Raw genomic sequence first — 17,801 nt, 5'->3', positions numbered from 1 at the left:
TGGGGAAAAACTGATAATCATATTTGAATTCAGGTGAAAAAATATTATCAGAATCACATATTTTTCTTACAAAGACAAAAAAAATTATTTTTTGTTCTCAAGTGTTATAAGCAGTTGGACATAAGCCAAGATGTTGATTTCATTAAAATTTTAGAATAATTCTTTGATACAGATATTATAATTATCTTACTGTGTTTGTTATTTAGTTTGCACTTATTGTTGTAATCTTCAAATCATGCTTAAGAGCTGTATTCTCCCCTGTTTGGCTCATTTCTTAAAATTTGCTTATTGCTTTGTCACTTCTTCACTTTTTGTGGAGGAAGTTTAATGCGAGTTTTTGGTACTTAATTATTATAATTGATTTTAATGTTTTTGACTATTAGTTAATGTAACGTGATGAAATTTATTCAAGATGAATTACTTTTTATAAATTGGAGGTTCTTGGATCTTTGTATGTTTTAAAGGCTGAAAATATATTAACATAGACAGCTATGCTGTAATTTAGATTTATTTGTAATTTTTATTTAGTCTTTAATTTTATTTTATTAGATGCTTGTGCTTTAGTTTATTTTCCATCTTATAATTTCTGTATGTTATATTCTTTATTTTCCAAGTTTATTTCATTACTAAATTTTATTTGCATAGTTAATACTCTCTTCTTTTATTATAATGGGTTAAATAAGTAGTTTTTTTGTAAATTTATAGTTACTGTGGTTTACAATCTTCAAAGACGTGTTAGAAATCTAAGAGATCAATTACAGAGAAGAGATCTTCATTTAGATTTGCTAAGAAGAAAAGTTGCATAATAAACAAGATAAACAAGATAATATTCTAAAACATAATAATCTTAACAAAATAACTTAAATTCTCTTATGCCGTCTTTATTTTATGATTGCAAGAGTTTCGTGGTTAAAAAAAAAGAAGAAAAATCCTTACAATAAACGTAAATAAATAAATAAAGAATAGTATTTAAATTAAATAAACAATTAGATTGATCGCTACATAATTTTAAAAATATTGAAAAAAATCTTCATCTGATTTGAATAGTGTAAACTTTCTTTTAAAAGATTCAAAAAGTTGTAGAAAATAACAGCCTGGGTGTTGGGTACCACCTTGGACTAGTGCTTTGGACAATAGCATGTTTTTGCAACTCGTTGTTGGGGATGGCCAGCTGCAATGTTTAGGGATGTTGGTTACCCCTTAGAACATTTATTGACAACTCCAGCACTTTGAAAATCAAATATCCCTATTACAGAGGCCTGGTAGTCAGAAATGTTTGCCCCATTATACCTCACATAGTTCTGCTTCTTGAGAAGGTAGCAGATTCTGCTTGCTGGGAATTGAAAACCAGCATGGTTTTTTTAAATTTCATGATTTAATAATCTGTACTGCAGTTACAGTTGATCGGTCTGGAATGTGTTGTAAGGAGACCTTACAATACATTCAGCCCTTTAGTCAGTGGAATAAGAATTATCAGAACCTACTGAATCGAGGGTATAGCATGCAGAAAGGATATAACAAAGGATCATCTTGTTTATCGGTATTGTAGCAAATGTGTTAACACATTTTTATGATGTACTTGTTTTTAGGATTAAATAACAAGAAATGACTTAACATTTTTTCCAGCCAACTTTTTATTAATGGTCTGATGATGTCTAAAAGTAGTCACTGAAAGTGCTATAAGTACCTTTATTTTATATAATAATAAAGCTTTTACATTTTTTATCTGTTAATAATTATTTTGTTTAATTTTATTGTTGTGTATTCAGACCTACAGATGCGGTTTGTTCAACCATTCCTTTATTAAATCTGATTATGATAATTTACTGGTGTGGCTTCATTTGCTTAATTTGACAGTAATTATTTTTTAATGATTATAATTAACTTGGTTTACCTTTCTCCTTTATATTTAAAAACAAAAATTTTTTAGACATAGGTTGGCTTAGAATATTGATGCACCACAAAACTGCTGGTTTATAATGATTCTAACCTCAACACCATTGGTGGATATAAGATTCCCTTGTGTTTTGATGTACTGCATTTTGAAATTTTCTAGAAATAGTGAAATCATTGTGTTTGAGGAAGGTACAGTAAGTTTAATTCATTCTTTGGTACTTTTTAGGAATTTGACAGCAAAAAAAATAAAATAAAAATTTGTTTTTAATTAATGTAAAATAACAATAATTAACATTATTGAATTTAGTTTACAAATTACTTTTGTTATTAATAAGCTGTATGTAACTCGTGTATTTAGCTTAAATTAGATGAGGTTAGCGAGTGAAGCAAGCATAGGTTATGTTTTGTTGGCTTATGTTGATATTTGTTCATTAGATGTACCATTAGTCACTACACAAAATTATAACCAACATAACCTATGCTTACTTTTTCTTACTAGCCTCATCTAATTAATATTAAATATACAAATTATATACAACAGTTGTAAATAAAAATGTGGCTGTAAATTCCAAAAATGTACCTACTTTTTCTGCAATTATTATTATTTTTTAAATAATTGTAAATGGCACTAATGATAATTTTCATCTCAAATTCTTTAATGTGAGATATATGGGACACACAGATTACCAAGTGTCTTAAGCCGGTCAATTTTATTGTATTCTTATATATTTATACCAAGTGATTCAAAAAGGAACTTCACAACTTTAAAAGCTTATAAAAATTTATTGAGAAACTTACAGAATCATTTGAGCTCTCATTTCAAAGAAAAACAAATCACATTTGTCACCCGACATTCAGTTTGGTTGGATATGGCTGCTATTTGTAATATGATATATATCCCACCTGATTTCATTCCTATTCGTTTTCATTCCAGACTGTTGCCAGCAAATTAGAAGTTAATTCGAAGTTCTAGCTTAACAAGATCACAGGCAAAGGTGTTACACAAATTCACTCTTTTATGAAACACCACAAGAAAAAATCTAGCGAGATGAAATGCGGGTCGGGAGGTGTCATGCAATTGGACCTTCACGACCAGTCCACCGATCTGGGAATCGAGTATCAAGAAAATCTCGGACTTGTAGGCATTAGTTTTGTTAGCTTATGTTGATATTTGTTCATTAGGTGTACCATTAGTCACTACACATAACCGACATAACCTACGCTCACTTTTGCTTGCTAGCCTCGTTTAATTAATGTTAAATATACAAATTATATAGTGAGGTGGTGCTATCAGCAAGACACTGATAGTAATGGTATCTATCTTGGTCATCATTGTCTAACTGAGGAATTAAAAAAATTTGAAACCTGTCCAGATAAACTATACTATTTATGATTGCCTTCTGGAAGAAGAACGGACTCTTGTGCTTGGAAGAGCTTTTCAACAAAGGTCTGGTGCCATGAGTAAATTGTATGCCTACTAGGAGGCTCTACTGTTCTCTATGAAAATTATGCTGAACTGCAGTTGCTGAATGCAAATCATGAAACCAAAGCACACAGCGAGTACGTTCTGCACCAGTAAATGTATCCATTTTTAACAACACTTAACAGCACTGGTGGGTGAATTTAGTACTAATAAACTACGTGAGTCAAAACTTGATGTGTTTTGCTCTGAAATGAGACTTCAACCAAATCTGTAAATTCTCAGTAAATTTTTATACGCTTTTAAAGTTGTCAATTCCTTTTTGATTCTGGTATTTTTTCGGTACGGTAACTTGTAGGGCCATAAGACTTATCTTATTGCTTAGGCCCATAGGAAAGAAGAAAAGCTTGTTATTTAAAGCTATTACTTAGGTTATTAATTATATTATAATGTAATAGCTAACGGTAATTAACTTTATGACAATAGATTTTTAATTTCATTTCTTGTATTATTTATCATTTTTCTTTCTTTGTTGAATAGAGTAAAAAAGTTGAATAAACAGCTCGATAAACTTCAATTGCAACTTGCAGAATCCAGGTCATTAAGTAGAGATTTAAAAGTTCAACTTACTGAAGCCTGTGATGATTACAAGATAATAATAAAAAGTAAATACCTCATTGAATTTAATTAATAAGTATTAACATTTTCAGCAATTGATTTATGTTATTACTACCGTAAAATGCATACAAGATATATTTCTTCAAGTGTTATCATGCCCTTCGACTTTATTGTTAAAATTAATAAATTAATTATGCTTGGAAAGTGAAGGTTTGAGTTTGCTTTTTATTTATTTTCTTAATTCTGAATTTTTATATATGAAGAAATTTATTCAAGGGTAGTAGTTGATTTGGGATGTTAATATATGGGAAATATTTCTGTAAACATAAGTTAGGAATTGCTTTGTTTTAGGAATGCAACTAGTGAAATATTTCACTCTGATCATTGCACCAAGAATAAAATTAAGCTATACTAAACAGTTGGGATTCAAAATTAAGGGACAAATTAGATGGTTTTCATTTTTTTTGACCTGAAAAATTGAATAAAACTGATTCCAGAACTACATCTCGTCATTTTCAAGAAAACTTTCACAGTCTAAAAAGTTTTATTTGAAAAGAACTTTTTTTTGGTTTGTTGAGATTAATTTTGGTAAATTACAACTGATAAATAAAAATGTAATAAATAAAAAAAGCAAAACTTGTTCAAAACTCTATTCTGAGGAATTTTACATAAAATGAAAAGAAAACATTTGATGATAATGGAAAAATTGAAACCTTGAAAAACGGTAGGATTATTCTTCTTTTGGAGAAATCTACTGATAAGAAGGTGGTTTTTTTTGCTCACTCCTACACAAGTGAAATGAGGAACAAACCTATTTTTATTATTTTTTTTTATACGAATATGTTCATTTGAGTCGAAAACAACACTAAAGTTTATTAGGAATACTTTTCCAAGAAGGTTAACAGAGTATTGAATTTACTGTCTCATCTTTTAAATCACTTAACATTTTATACATAAAATATATGTTGGATTGTTTTTAACAATCTCTAAAAGGGGGAAACTGGAATTAGAGTATATTTGATATTTCCATTGATGTTGTGGTCTGATTGTCACCAAAGCTCGAATTCAGTTGTGAAAGTAATTTAGACTTTGGAAAGTAAATATTGAAATCTTGTAATAGGCAAAATAGGAAGGCACACTCTAATTTCCATGGTTTCAAGAATTCCCTTTTATATTTTCACTCAAGTGAGATAAATTAGTTAAAGGGGAATTATCAATTAATATTCTATAAGTGCTGGGAACATTTAAATTGATATTTTCCTACTAATTGTTGAGGTACTAATTCTATGTACATATGAGGAATAAGCCAACTAAAGTGCCCATTACAATTTTTTAGTTTCAGCCATTTGTTGAATAGCTTGATTGTAAGAGTTTAGTGAAATTATTTATGAAGAGTTATTTAGGAAAGGAAAGAAAATTAGTTTGGTTAACCATTTCCAAAGGATTATTGTTGGGTAAAGTTAAAAAATAAAAAAACTCACAGCTAGTATTTGCCAAAAGAAATTGGACTTTAATTATGTAAAACAACTGAACTTATGTTAAAGCATAACCTTAAATTGAATGAAATTATGAACTAAACATAACTTAATTTCACATAAGAAATATCAACTGAAATCAGCATATCAGTAATAATATTATTAAAATGAGATTTACAATTATATACTTAGAAAAACAAAACATCAATAAACATAATATAACTGGAGAACTATTGCATTACTGACAAATGCTGTAATATTGAAAAATTAGCAATGAACAAATGTCATAACCTTAGAAAAATAAATTAAAGTAAATCTTGATTGGCATTGGCCTTTCCTGATTTATGAACCACAAACTTAACGTTAAATGATGTAAAAATGTAATTTTAGTTTGACGTAGAAAAAGACACAATAATATTACAGTACAAAAGAGTTAATTACAATATAATCACACTGAACTTAATTGAGCACATGAAATGGGTTGCAGCTGAAATGACAGTCTTCTGTAAGTGACCGTACTAAAGTGAAATTGAAACTTGAACGGCATAGGTAGGATGAACGGAATGTTCCACAGATTTGAATGATAACATAAAGGTTTAACGTAATGAGTAAAGAAAAACTGAACTTGCCTGTAGCAACAAATATTTGCCAGAGATGACCTCGTAACAGCAAGTACGGAAGAATACCTATGTAGTCCTGGGCGTAGTCCGCACGGTGAATCAGGAATACAGCGGCGTGATGTGGTTTAGTGGTAGAATGCGGCGCGGAATCTCAAATGTGTTGTGATGAGTTTGAAATTCTGCTTGAGCGTGAATGTTAACACAGAGTTTTGCAGGAGAGTATTGCCATAGGCGACTGCACTGGTTAGATGTTGGAGGTACTCTGCCGAAAAGATGGCGAAAAAAGGCGGGGGTAACCAGATCCAGGTAGTGTACAGGAGAGTGTTTGTGTATGTATTAGTAAGGGGACGAAAAGATAACGGGTGTTTGAAAAGGGTAGTCAGAAATAGCTCGATAGAATAATAGGCGCGGTCGCTGAGGATGACGGTGGGAGGTTCGAATACAATAACAATAATAGAGACAGGTGGACTTTACGGACCCAGCAATACGAAACCAAGTGGAATTCAAACATTCCTTGTAACAAAGCAACGGGACCTACCCTAGCTGTGAATTCGTAGAAATAACGGAAAAACTTTATGCCAGAATGGCATAAACAATTATAAAAGAGATTTAAATTAAGCATAACATTTGTTTATCCAAAGAAACAAATAATTCAGCTAGTTGTAAGTACAACATATTGTTAATTTACACTTATAAAATTTTTAATGTAAAATGGTGCATCCTTATATTGTTCTGATGGATCGGTTTGAAAATTCCAACTTTTCAAAATAAATGGTAAATAACCATTTATTTTGAATTTTAGGAAAGTAGTTCCTTAGAAATGCTTACTTCAATTGATGGTTGAAGTTTTTTGATAGAAATATTTAGTGTACTCTATAAACATTTATTTTAGTTCGGCTGTATTATAATGTTTGGATTTTGCAGCTGAACCTGTATCATAGTGAGGGTTATTACAAAACAGATTTTCATTACAATATAGATGATCAACCGATCAGAAGCTACTCTTTTCAATCAGTAACCTATTTATTAGAAGTGGGTATTATTTAATTTATCATCTGTTTTCTTACTTTGTTTTTAATCCAGTTTAGTAGTTAGCAAACAGAGATTAATTTGAAATTACATCAGTAGGTAACTGTTTCTGTGTTATACTGTTTGTACTTTTGTTAATTATCTTGGTTCTGAACAAAAACGTCTTTAATACTAATCGATATTAAAGAAAAGGCAGAAATTATGACAAATAACTTATTACCACAGAAATGTATATTTAATGTATTTTTTGAAAAATTAAAAATAAAATTCTGTAAACAATGTAATTGATTTAAAACAATAATCCTACCTATTCTACCAGCTTGTTATACTATGCTACCTATCCTACTACTCTACCTACTCAACTATTATGTGTACGTATGTATCAAAATAAATTTTGATGTGGTATGAAATATTTTTATATTGCACTGATAGACAAAATAATTTTTTTAATGTTTCTCTAAGTGTGATACCATTTCTTGAATTGCTTTTTTTGAGTACATTACGATCTGTAAATACAATTTTTATATCACCCTTAGTTTTAAATAAATTATGTTTTGAAAAAAATTAAGGGAAAATGTAGTTAAAAATCTGTAAAATTTATAATTTTGCATGGCCAGACTTGTATTAGAATGATTTCACTGATTCTTTTCTATTAAACAGTTTTTCTAATTAATAGCCTCAGGCACATCCTGAATTAATGTTCTACAGTAATTAGCTAACATTGATTGAAATACATCACTTTGACCAAATCTTCTCTGAATTGAGGAAAAAAATATATTCCTTCTTTAATTTTTCCTTTACTTACATTCAGAAATTTATGCCTGAAGTACAAAAATCCGGGACTAGTCTTCTTCATTGCTTTTACAAAATTTTTCATTAGTCCTAGCTTGATATGGAAAGGGGGTAAAAATATTTTTTTGGGTTCAACTAAGGGATCGTGAATAATATTTTTTCTATTTGGAGTTAATTTCTTCCACTCTTTGGTAACATAATGTTTATCCCTAGCAGCTCGGCTGTCCCATTCACAAAGAAAACAAATGTACTTAGTATAGCCTAACTGCATGCATAACAAAGTAGCTATAACTTTCAAATCACCAGATATGTTCCAGCTATGTTTTTTATAATTTATTTTTTCATGAACGTCTTTCATCACATCGTATTATGTCTCTTCCAAATTAATACTGTAAGCGATTGATATCGAAGGATATTTGTTACCATTGTGTAGTGGAACCACTTTTAAACTATACTTGGATGAATCTATGAAAAGGCGCCAGTCCTAAGGTTTATGAACTTGTCCTAAATATTCTATCTAACTTGTCCTATCAATATTTGTGCAATAAACTAAATTATTTTCATCAATAAAGTACTGAGAACGTTCTTTTTGTCGGCTTTCAAAGCTCAAGATTTTTGTATTTTTTTGAAGTAAATTCCAACCTTGCAGTCTTGATCCTAACAGTTCACCTTGATTTTTTGATAAATTTAAATCCCTAACCAAGTCATTTAATTCACCTTGTGATATAAGATGTGGCTTATTGGAAAATAATTCAAAATTGTAATCATTGTTGTCTTCTTCAGTATTACCTGATTCTTCATTGCTGCTTTCGAAACATACAATCACAGGTGGCTCAGGAACTGGAATAATTTCACTGTGAGGTACAGGCCTGATTGCAGATGGCAATGAAGGATATTTTAAAATATGTTTTAATTTTTTAGAAATTCCAGACACACATGTTAAACAAAAGTAACAATCGGTTACATGACGCTTCGGTTCATGGCAAACCATAGGTATTCCAAATGGTAAAGCCTTCCTTGTATCTTTCAGCCATCCTCTTAAATATACAGAACAATTAGTGCATACTATATGAGGAGCCCACATCTTATCCTGATCACCAATTTTACACTGAAAGTACAAATGATATGCTCTTTTAATTAAAGGTGTAACGTTTTTTCTGTTGGATTTTATGGTAAACTCGCATAACAAAAGCATACAAAAGGCATCCACATCATTTCCACAATTTCAAGACATTATGTCACTGCGCTGTTAACAAACTTAAGTCAGCAATAAGACTGAACAAAATTAATACATTCCTAAATTCAGTGCTTAATACAAACAACACAGTTGTGTTTTCAGCTACATGTTTTGATCTGCACAGACATGATTATGAATCTTGTCCATGAAGGCTCACTCTTCAGTATTAGATATGATGTCATAATATGTGACTATGATATGATTTAATTCTTTGTCTGTACAAAGTTTACAAATTGTGTTAACAATGTTAAACAATTAAAAATGAGATAACAAAATACAGTATAGAAGCATAAAATGCTAACTATATAATGCTACGTTCATATTCATTTTTAGCATAAAAAACAGATTAAAATCATGTATCACTTTTTTGAGAAACAAAAATTTTGTTTATCAGTGTGTTATTTAAAAATAAAAATAATTTTTTTTATTTTACTTCTCTAATAAAACATTATTTGACCTACTTAATACACTTGCTATCTCATATTTGGTTTGCTGTTTGGTTGCATAATTAAACTGTACTGCAGCTCAAAAAAACATTGCATAGTTAAACTGACTGCAGCTCAATAAAACAACTTTTCACATAATTTAATTGGAAATGAATTGATCACCTCATTACATTTGATTTTGTGGCAAGTAACTTTTATTTGTTATTACTTATTTAAATTGTTCCAGCCACCATCTCAGGTTCTCAGGTTGCTATAAGCTATGAAAACAAAAAAATTATCCCACCCGGAGATCCGAACAGGGGACTATTTTACCTCCGGAATATTTTACCAAGGAAGGCGCCTCCATTATTGCTTTTGAAAATGCAGAGAGCCACATTTTCTTGGAAAAGAAAAACAGCTGTAGTTTTCCATTGCTTTCAACTGCGCAGTACTCAGAGGACTGAGTGATGTTGATATGGCCGTTTAAGTCATTGTGACTCACGCCCCTAACAACTGCTGAAAGAGCTGCTGCCCTCTTTCAGGAATCATTCCTTAGTGTGGCTCTCAACAGATACCTCTCCGATATGGTTGCACCTTCGGTCCAGCTACTCTGTATCCCTGAGCACTCAAGCCCCCTCACCAACGGCAAGGTCTCATGATTCATAGAGAAGGTTTTAAGCATCTTACTTGATAAATTTTGAAGGCAAGGTATAATTTTGTATTTTCTTATATTCTCTAATCAAGGTTTTCCCATGGTTTCCCTTATCCTTCTAGTCAAATGCTATAGCAGTTTCTTTTTATTATCCACGGAATAACTCAACTGTACTGTGATATGAATAAAGTATTTATCTTTTACGAATAACAATCTCCACTTATAACTGCTTAATTTGATACAAACTAATTTTAAGATTTACATTACCTAATTATCTACTTAATAACTTCAGAGCTGTCATTTTCAAATCTAACTTGCTTACATTCTTATCAGACAATTCTCTGTTTTAATTTATAATCTATTTTTAATTAGTTTTACTGCATTTAATAATTTATTTCTTAATTATTGATATTATTCATCAAAGTTTACAAAGTGTTAATGCATAGATGCTCTGTAGTTCTACGAGGGTGTCTAAAGTAGTATTGGCTAATAACGCAGTAGAGGGGTTAGTGTACCATGACAGAACAAGAAGCCATTCATCAATACTCTGTGCCTTGATTGAGCTTTCTAAATTTTAATTGAATAGTACCATTATTATTTAAATATCAGTAATGTTATGATTTTTTCATAACATTAATTTTATTATTTTATTTATTTATGAGTCTCCTAAAAGTCTAGTCGTACATTCATAAATTTATTTTAACTTATTTTATTTTTAAATGATTTATTTCAATCGTGCAATTATAAAATTCTACGCCTTTACCTGGACTATGCTGAACTACCATTACCACCGGTAGACAAATTTGAGTCTGGAAATTTTATAAATGTAGTAAACTCACTGGTGTATTATAGCTTTGGACAATTTATTCTCTGCTGTTAAATATCAATATTCTGATAGATCCTTATTAGAAGATGAAAACAATCTCAAAAAAAAATACATTATTCAATGAAAAAGAGAAAATATTGAAATACGAGCAAGATGCATTAAATCTGAAAGATTTGTAACATGTCTGAATGATATAAATCTTGTTTTGTGAAATGGGATTAATTGAGGGAAAAATTAGGTCATTAATTAAAAATAAAATCTATAAAATAAAGTTCCTCCTGAGAATTCTAATTTTTCCCTTTCTGAGTTTACATGTACTAGGAATAAGGTCTGTCCTTTCTCACCAAATTTTAACAGTTTTGCAGTACCTCACACAAAGGAGACAGATATCATGTGAATTTAATTTCCATAAATCAAAAAGTAATGATAGTTTACTATTTCAGCATCTTTTTTCATGAATCTGGTAAGCCTTTCATCAGAGAACCACAGTAGGGTTTCTTTCATAAGCGATAGCTAAACAAGAAACATGCAAAAACTTCAACAGTATAGGCTATCACAAAATTATTTTCCACATAGTTATATTTATTCTTGGGCTCCTTTTTTTTTAAATCAAGAGAAAATATTTTTGTACTTAGCAATATCAATGCAAGTGAATATAGCTATTATAATTTGAGGAGGTAGTAACAAATTTTCAGAAAAATCTCAGTAATGATAAAAACTTTCAAATAAAAAGAACATTTTTTATAAGCTGAAATGAGTGAAAGGTTTCACATGAAACTGGCAGTATATAATTGTAAAATGTAAATGCACCAAGCGTGTAGCATTGACATGACCTAAGTGTCTATTGTTAATAAAATGATTCATTTAAACCATGATATATAATCCATAAATTGTGTTCTGAATGCAACTTGAAATTTGTTGATGTGTGGCCTTTTACTAGCAAAATATATGTAAGATAGATCTTTTTTGAAAAGGAGAGAATAGCTGAAACTGTTAACTCAGATGGCAGAACTTATCAATGGTTGGTTGTTCATTGATTATTTTTGTATTATTGTCAATGAGATTTTCTATTCTTACTGTCTTACTGTGATTCTTCTCCATCCTGCCAGTTATACAGAATGGCACAAGAAATTATCCAAAATTTGGTTTTGTTAAAAAATATTTATTCGAATTGCAATACAGAAAAGTAAAATACAATGTGTTTAACCTGAGATTATGTTCTGTTTATGACCACATCATGTCTAACAACTTGTTCAACACGAACTCCTATGTTATTAATAACGTGACGACACATATCCTCTGTTATCTTGTTGCACACCTCAATGATCGGCACCTGCAGTTCCACCATTGTACAAGGATGTTTAGAGAAAATCCCTTTAGGAATCCCCAAAGAAAATAAATCACATGGATTCAAATCAGGACTGTTCGGGGGCCAGTTCTGTCCACATGCAAAACGATTAGGAAATCGGTTTGAAATGATATTTGCATTAAAAGTTTCATGCAGAAAGTCTAAAAACAACATTAGTTGTGTGCGGTCTGGTTCCATCCTGCATGAACCACTTGTTTTCTAATTGAAACCCTTTTGCAAGAAGCAGAGGAACAAAGCGTAATACACAGCATGTTTAGATAACGTTCACTGTTCACTGTCTTCTAAAAAGAATGGCCGTATTACCCCGTTACTTGAGATAGCGGTCCATACCGTAATTCTTGGAGCGTGATGCACTTTTTCATTAAGCATGTGGATTTTCAGAAACCCAAAAATGCATATTTTGTTTACCGACAACCCTATCTAGGTGAAAATGTGCCCCACCTGAAAACCAATACAATATGTCTTGGTTCACAGCCTGTTCAGCAAATGCCATTCTTTGATGTTTGTTGTCAACCATTAATTTAGGCAACACTGTTATTTTATATGGATACATATGCAAATTGGTTTTTAAAATTTGCTGCACAGATCGTCTAGAAATCCTACGTTGTGCTGCTGCTTTTTTTGTTGATTTGCCCAGGCTCCTCAGCAATGCTGCTCTGACAAATTCGACATTCTGTGGAGAATGAACATCGGCATGCTGTTTGCGCTTACTCTCAAATACTGAACCGACACTACTAAATTTTTCATAAAGTCTATATATTGTTTTAATTGAGGGTGACCACCGAGTTTGAAAATGTGCACAAAACTGTCTATGTATAAGCACCACACTTTTCATTTCATTAAAAAACAATAGTCTTTACGTGCTGTTCAACAGTCTGTCTTCCTTTGTCAGCCATCTTGGAACAATACAGAACACTGTACTCGGAAAAAGAAATTAATATTCATGAACTGCTGTCACTTCTGCCAACACAAAACACATTCATAATTAATTATTAACCTAAACAATTATTGCCAAAACAAATGTTGGATCATTTCATGCCCCACTCTGGAATTACCCATTGTAGGCTTTAATTACTGCTGAGTCTTCTTTCCTAAGTTTTACTGTATTAGATAAATACAGAAATAATTTTATAAATAAAAAATTATAAAAATTTCAGCTGAACAACAGCTGGATGGTACTGACTTTTTTAAACCTGATTTGTTCTGTCGCTACAGCAATTAATAAGTAAAATTTCCTACCCTGGCAGCAATCCTATACTTTTATAGGATGATATTGGTTTGAAAATCATGAATTTCAATGTTCAGGGTCTGAGTAAGGCTGACAGAACTGATGTATCTAATGTCTTCTTTACTAACTCGGTTAAACTGTTTAGTATAATTTGAATTACAGATACTAGATTAAATAAGAAAGTTTATTTATACTGCACAAAGTAAAGGGCTGGTTGCTAACTATTCTTGCAAAGTAAGAAATAATGTTGAGAATTCAATATTGCTGGTGAAGGAATTAAAAACTTTTGATAAATTCAATATCGAGTTCATTTTATTGTTGCAGCATTATCAATAAAAATACAACAGTACAATAATAGCGCTGCATAGACCTTCAGTGTTGATGGTTGTGTAATCAATCAATTACAGATTAGAGACATGTGGACAAAACCTCAAGTGTTGGAAGATGTAAATATTTTAACCCTCCCTTGTATGTATTTGTACCTGACAATTGCATTTTTTTTTTTATTTTATGGAAAAACCCCATCCAAATTCAGCCCTATTTTAAAAATTCACAATTATAACACACTTATGACAGAAAGTAAGTATTATTCACAGTACATGAAACTTCTACTTTATAGAAATTACCTTGTTACAGAATTATATACTTTTTATACAAGCTTCGTATTCGCATTAAAAATATTTATAATTTTAAAAACATTTTATTGTAATTTTTGAGAAATAGATATTACTATTCCAATGGGGAGTTAATAAGCAACTATAGCAGCAGCTTATGCTAAGTTTTTTGTTTGGTTGAGTGGACCTGCAACTAATGTCAAATAGTATTAATACTAGTCAATAGTATAATCAAATTTTACTATATATTATTTATTTTGAAATGCTATATTAAATTGTTTTTCATATTAAACTAATCTTACTAAAATTATTGTCTACCTTCATGAATGTTAAGATATTAAGCAATAACCTAACACCATTTTTTAAACTATAAGAGTAACTGCATTTTTCTTTTTCTTTTAGGTAAGAATAACACAATTTATTTCACCACATTCAAGCTACGAGTCCATTACACCATTGCGTATCTGCTACCAGAGAAATGCAAATCCTCAGTTATGGAATAAATTAATAACACTCATTGCCGACAAAAAATCTGTTGCTGATTTTTTACACAGGTTTTATAATCTTCAAGATGATTTTTCAACTGAAGAGATGTTAACAATTTGTGGAATTCTGGAGGTAGGTTTAAGTAATGTGTACATTTTATGAAACAAAATTAAAATACAATAAAATCAACTTTACAAAATATAAAAAATTAGAATCGCTAAAATTATATTTCCCATTATTTTTAAATTTCAGCTATCTGAAGTCACTGAAAATAAAACATATTCAGAAGAAAACATATGGTCAAAAACATTTCCGCTTCATAAAAGTAAAAAAAATCTGATGTGGACGGCATATGATTTACTTGTACGCCTATTAAATTACATATACACATTTTCTTTAAATGAAAAGTATATAAAATTTTATTTCATTAAAAACTTCAGATATTTTTTTTAATTTTTATTGTTATTATTGAATTATTTATTATAAAATATGTTTTTTTACAATCAGAGATTAACAATTATTAATAAATCAATACATTTAAATTAAAAAAAAAAGTTAAAAAGAAGGAGATGAAGTTGATTTGAACCGATATGCGTTCCCCCCTTGTAAGATTCAAATATTTCATTTATTAAGTTTTATTTGGCTATAACTCTGGAACCAATCAAAAATAAGTAACACTTATGATAATCGTTGAAAAGCTCTCATAGAGCACTACTGCAGTTAAGAAAAGTGCAAAATACAAATTTTTTGGATTTTGGGCTTTCTTGAACACTTTTGGTCCAGTCAATTGCAATCAAAAGGGGAAGTGCATAATTAGATGTTACAACAGTTCTTAATTTTCAATATCCAATTTTAACATCCTATGACTAATCATTTTTGAGTTATGTGAGATACATACAACATGTATGTATGTACAGAGATCATGCTGAAACTAGTCAAAATGGATTCAGGGATGGTCAAAATGGATACTTCTGTTGAAACCTGAAAACCAATACTTTGTACAAGGAAGTAAAAAGGAACACTACAGTCAGCACTAAGTCCAATCTAGAGACTGTTACAAAGTGTGAGCTAAGTGAGATGACATTACGCTAAAGCAATGTAGTGCTAGGAGGTGTTTGATAACAAATAAATAAAAACTATCTTTCAATAAGCAAAAGCGGAAGATATAATTTTCATTAATAGGAGATTGCCCTGTAATAAGATTTCAAGTGAACACAGCAGATTTAGATAAAATTTTATAATTCAAAATTATAAATTGCGTTTTAGTGAAATATACTAATTCATTAAGTTTCATTCATACATAATCCCATGCAGACACAATTTGAGATATTAGCTGAAATAACAATAGATATAAATTGGAATAATGGGCTTTTGCATCAGTTTTGTATTAAATGCATTATTAGCAATTTAAATAGATAATTAGGGATATGAATGAGAAACCTGGCTAAACCTGTCACAACTAAGTTTTTTCCAGCCCTGGATAATTTCACAGGAAAATGTGTCGATACCTACTAAAGCCCAGTAAAGAACTTCCCTGCCAGTTGCCAGAAGATGCTAGCACTATGTCAGAAATAGAACCGGGTTGACTGAGCCAACTACCAACTCCTATGGCGCTTGTCCTAGGAATAGGAAAGGGTTCACTAAGAAGGATAAGATAAGGAGAAGGAAGAAAACCCATAGAGGGACTAGTTCTGATTGGATTAACCGATATAATTCACTGACTTACCCAAATTAATTCTTAGCAATATACAGACAAACTTTACTCCAATATGGAGGCAGCAGTGACTACAGAAATTATTTCACTTGTCTATCTATAAGAAGTTGAAACAATGAAAAACAAGAAGGAAATTCACAATTATATGAGACATGTTTTTAAAGTAAGTACAGTTTTGAAATTCCGTCGCTGCTATGCTGCGGTCGGCATTCCACATATGCGCACTGTATAGCTGCATCTGTTGGCAAGCCACAGATGCCATTATGGAAATATTCAACTGTGTTTACATTTGTTTGCGAGTATTTAAAATGCCTCCGATGATCGAGAATCCCGCCGACTGTGAAATACATGGTGAGATTCATTTTCTTAGTGTTAAAAATATGAAAGCGGCTGAAATTCATCATCAGATCAGTGAAATGTATGGACAGAACAATATGAGCGATGGCATGGTATGAAAATGGGTTAGAGCTTTTAAAGATGGCTGCCAGAATATTCATGATGAGGAACAGAATGGATGACCTGTCATTACTGAAGATTTGGTGCAAAAAGTTGATGAAAAAGTGAGAGAGAACTTTACGATTTCTTCGCTATCTGAAGAGTTTCCTCAAGTTTCAAGAAGTGTTGTTGTCTATGAAATTGTGACTGAATGCTTAAATTATCGATGATGATGGTGTCAAAGCGACATGTTGTAGTGGTTATTAAGTCAGGCGGCAGACTTCTACAATGACTGTGTTCAAAAGCTGGTTGCACGATATGACAAGTGCCTTAATATTGGTGGCAATTATGTAGAAAAGCAGATTAAAGTACATGCTTCATGTAAAAATTGTAAAATTGTTAAGAATAGTGTACTTGTTTTTTTTTTTTTAATTTCAAAACTGTACTTAGTTTAAAAACATGTCTTGTATATTCCTTCTGCATTTACCACACAGCTATCTCTTACAGAACATGACTCTATAAGAAATTTAAAACATTATTGCATGAAAAATTACATGCTATCAATTAAGTCTTATTGCTCACCCGCTAATGGAGTTACTGTTAATTTACACCTAAAACATTTCTCAAAGTTCACTCAACAGTGACAAGTAAATCTTGGTTTACATTGTCATAAAAACAATACAATTGCAAAAGTGAAGCAAATATATTATTTTTTTTTTGTCTTCAGTCATTTGACTGGTTTGATGCAGCCCTCCAAGATTCCCTATCTAGTGCTAGTCGTTTCATTTCAGTATACCCTCTACATCCTATATCCCTAACAATTTGTTTTACATATTCCAAACGTGGCCTGCCTACACAATTTTTTCCTTCTACCTGTCCTTCCAATATTAAAGCGACTATTCCAGGATGCCTTAGTATGTGGCCTATAAGTCTGTCTCTTCTTTTAACTATATTTTTCCAAATGC

General features: G+C 30.9%; 1 protein-coding gene across 5 annotated transcripts in view; it reads left to right on the top strand.

Annotated features, from left to right (window-relative positions):
• LOC142321403 (uncharacterized) overlaps window positions 1-17,801 on the top strand; it is an 80,533-nt gene that overhangs the window by 19,064 nt on the left and 43,668 nt on the right. For 4 of the 5 annotated variants that reach the window (XM_075359451.1, XM_075359449.1, XM_075359453.1 and 1 more), the window contains exons 2-3: window positions 3,857-3,981; window positions 14,604-14,819. The gene's annotated coding sequence lies outside the window, so the exon portion shown is untranslated. The remainder of the gene's footprint in view (window positions 1-3,856; window positions 3,982-14,603; window positions 14,820-17,801) is intronic. The other variant, XM_075359454.1, reaches the window with a different exon arrangement.

The sequence above is a fragment of the Lycorma delicatula genome, chromosome 3 (assembly GCF_047948215.1).
Source record: "Lycorma delicatula isolate Av1 chromosome 3, ASM4794821v1, whole genome shotgun sequence".
Taxonomy (NCBI): Eukaryota; Metazoa; Arthropoda; class Insecta; order Hemiptera; family Fulgoridae; genus Lycorma; species Lycorma delicatula.
Note: the sequence above shows the minus strand (reverse complement) of the source record. Positions and strands in the feature narration are given on the sequence as shown.